Source organism: Nuphar pumila, chromosome 8 (assembly GCF_984573655.1).
Source record: "Nuphar pumila chromosome 8, dmNupPumi1.hap1.1, whole genome shotgun sequence".
NCBI classification, from domain to species: domain Eukaryota; kingdom Viridiplantae; phylum Streptophyta; class Magnoliopsida; order Nymphaeales; family Nymphaeaceae; genus Nuphar; species Nuphar pumila.
This window is the reverse complement of record NC_143256.1, coordinates 115,716,706-115,720,910: the sequence shown is the minus strand read 5'-3', so window position 1 is coordinate 115,720,910 and position 4,205 is coordinate 115,716,706.

The following is a 4,205-nucleotide window of genomic DNA, read 5'->3' as shown; positions in this document are numbered from 1 at the left end:
GGTTTTTACAGCCGATGGCACATCTCTCGAAGTAAAAGGAATAAGATGTTTTGAAAATCTTCAAAAATCCAAAAGATTTTTTATCCCAGAAGTTAGATATATCCCTAAACTTAATTTGAATCTCTTATCTGTCTCGCAAATATCTGATTATGGATGTAATATCTCCTTCTCTTCTCATGGTTGTTGGGTACAGGATCGCCAGTTAAGGAAGCTGATTGGGGAAGGCCATAGAGAAGGAGGACTTTATTACATGGACTTTTTGGAATTACCCAAGAATGCATTTTGTTATAATATTCAGAAATTAGAATTGGATTTATGGCACAAAAGGCTTGGCCATCCTCATATGTCTAAAATTCAATATTTTCCAAGTTTGGAAAAATTTGTAATTCTGAAAATTTTTCTTGTAAAGACTGCATTCTTGGCAAAATGAAAAGGTTACCATTTCTTAGTAGAACTTTTGTTTCCTCACGACCACTTGAGTTAATACATTCGGATGTTTGGGGCCCCGCACCAGTTATTTCCAAAGGTGGTTATACATATTATGTCATTTTTGTTGATGACTTTTCTAGACATACTTGGATTTATTTTCTTAAACATAAATCTGATGTCTTTGCTAACTTCCAAATATTTCATAAAATGGTTAAAAATAAGTTTCAAAATGATATTTCTGTTTTTCGCACTGATTCAGTGGGAGAATTTATGTCCAACGAATTCAAAGACTATCTCAATTTACATGGTATTACACATCAAAGATCATGTCCACACACTCCACAACAGAATGGCCTAGCCGAACGCAAACATTGTCACATTATGGAAACTACTAGGACATTGCTAATTGAAAATCAAGTTCCAAAAAGTTTTTGGGCTGAAGCGGTCCTAACTGCCACCTACCTCATTAATAGGATGCCATCTTCCTCATTAAAGAATACAACTCCAATAGAAAAGCTTGTTAATTTAACTCCAAATTATTCTAGATTAAGAGTCTTTGGATGCAAATGTTTTGTTTTCACCAACAGAAATGATAAACTCTCTCCTCGTGCAATCCCATGTGCCTTTTTAGGATATGTTGATAATCAAAAAGGCTACAGGTGTTTCGATTTTCAAAATGACAAATTATATGTGTCAAGAAATGTATCTTTTTTGGAAAAAGAAAGCTTCTTTGAATTTGAAAAATCCAAGGATGTCACTGAATACTCGTTTTTAATTGCTCCAACTTCAAAATCCAATGAATGTGATGTTGGATGTGACCTTGACAATGATCAAAGTCCTATTGTTGTTGAAAATAATGATAATGAAGAGCAAATCAATAGGGATGTTAGTCTACAATATTCAAGACGTAGAGAGCAAAATCTTTCATGTGCATTACAAAAATACTCTGAAGTCTCACCTAGAAGAACGTCTAGAATCTCTAAACCTCCAGAAAAATTTATGTCTTATAAATCTTTTTCACCCACGTATAGGGCCGCCATTACATTAATACAATCATATGTTGAACCATCATCCTATTCTCAAGCAAAAAATCATATAGAATGGATAGAAGCCATGAAAATAGAATTGGATGCACTAGAAAAGGCCAATACTTGAACGATACAAGATATTCCTCCGGGTAAGAAACCTATAGGTTGTAGGTGGGTATACAAAGTCAAAACCAAAAGTGATGGGACCCTGGAAAGATATAAGGCCCGTTTAGTAGCAAAAGGATATGCCCAAGAGTATGGCATCGATTATGAAGAAACATTTGCTCCTGTGGCCCGTATGACCACTGTTAGAACTTTAATAGCCTTGGCCTCCATTAGAACATGGCATATCTTTCAATTAGATGTCAAAAATGCTTTCCTGAATGGGAATCTCGTTGAAGAAGTATACATGGAAGCCCCACCTGGTATTAGTATCCCTAAGGGTAAAACTCTTCGTCTAGAAAAAGCTCTTTATGGTCTTAAACAGGCTCCAAAAGCCTGGTATGACCGATTTAGTCATGTTATGCTTGATATTGGTTTTCAACCTTGTTTAACTGACACTGCTTTGTTTGTTAAGAAATCTGATGCAGGCATCATTATTCTTCTTCTGTATGTGGACGATATGATCATCACCGGAGGCGACAAACAGGGAGTTGCAAATATCAAATCTCTTCTTAAAACTCACTTTGAAATGACTGACTTAGGTTTATTAAGATATTTTTTAGGCATTGAAGTTGCTTATTCCCCTCGGGGGTATTTGATATCTCAATCTAAATTTGCTCTTGATATCGTTTTCAGGTCTGGAATTACAGATGATAAGAAAGTAGACACTCCAGAAGTTGTCAATGTTAAAATGAAAATTGATGATGGAGAACTTCTTGATGATCCTACTCCTTATAGACAACTTGTTGGAGCTCTTTCTTATCTTTCCATTATTAGGCCAGATATAACTCATGCGGTTCATACAGTCAGTCAGTTTCAGCATGCTCCCACCTCCGTGCACATGGGAGCGATTTTGCGTATTATTAGATACTTAAAATCCTCTCTTTCACGAGGACTCTTCTTGTCTGCTTCATCTTCATTAAATTTAATTGCATATAATGATGCTGACTGGGGAGGTGATCCCAATAATAGACACTCAACTACTGGTTTTTGTGTGTTCCTAGGTGAAACCTTAATTTCGTGGAGGTGCAAGAAGCAGCAGAAAGTCTCTCTTTCCTCCACCGAAGCTGAATACAGAGCCATGGCAACCACCACTATGGAGGTTGTTTGGCTCAGACGATTGCTAGCGGATATGGGAGCTAAAGCAACGCAAGCTTCAAAGATGTGCTGTGACAACAAAAATGCGATCTACATTGCAAGCAACCGGACATTCCATGAGCGCACTAAACACATTGAGATGGACTGACACTATGTCAGAGAGGAATACTTACATGGAACCATTGATCTGCCATATGTTACATCAGAATATCAATTAGCAGACTTCTTCACCAAGCCTCTCGCTGCTCCCAGATTTCACTTCCTCTTAGACAAACTTTCGCTCATTGTACCGTAAGTTTGAAGGGGAGTGTTAAAATGTAAACTGCAATATATATATATATATATATATATATATATATATATATATATATATTATTTAATATTATTATATTTTCTTTTATTATTTTATTTTTCTATTTTTTTATTTTCTTTTTTAGCATCTAGTTCAATAGAAACTAGATATTTTGATCCAGTCAAGTTCCTGTTGGAACTTGACTGTGCAAGTAGCTGTTGGACTGTAGTCCAACAGCTATAATAAATGTTGTTGGACTATAGTCCAACAACTATAATAATAAATGTTGTTGGACTGTAGTCCAACAGCTATATTAAGAGACGTTGGAATCCAACGTCTCTTTTTGGAGAGCTCAAAATGAGCTCTCCTCTCTCTCCCATTTTTTTGTATATATAGGGGTGAACCCCTTCAATGTAAATAACCATGCTTCTTAAGCATTTTGTTCATGAATAAAGTATAGTATTATTTATTTTTCAAGTGTTCTTCCCTTTATACCCTTTCAAGGGTCATGCTTGTAGTGTCTCCAATAGACACTTGTTTGTGAGTTATTTGTGCATTTGTTGAAGACCACCATTTTATTACACACTGCTCCCCCTACAACCCCCTCCGGCCAACTTACCCCGAAGTTGGATCTGTAAAAATTAAAGATTTATATCAAGATAGAAATAAGTCTCCACACTCCTCCAACAAAGATGACATAAGATGACCCGGCATGACAACAACGTACTCAAGTAATGAGTAGAAACCGATTGAAAATCGAGTACAACTATTGCCATAATATTTTTGTTTATGTAATATGAATGTATGAGTCTTGTGGCATGTTTTTAATTGCAAGATATTTAATATTTTGCATTGTTCTTGTGAGATATGCATACAATATTATCTATGATTCTATATTAGTTGATGTTTGATGATGTCTTATACGGCTCGTAGAGACAAATGATTCATATGTGATTTTATGGTTGTATTTTGTGCAATTCATCATTGTTTCATGTGATATGATTTTTTTAGATTTTTGCTAATTTTTCTGATTTTTCTTGATTTTTCTTGATTTTTTTGGATTTTTGGAAAGTTTTTTATTAAAAATTTATGATATATTTATGATACGATATGATGCAGTGTTACTTTGGGCCTGATAGATACGGGTAACAATATGATACTTACAACCTTGCATGTGAAGATCCTATGCCAGTATG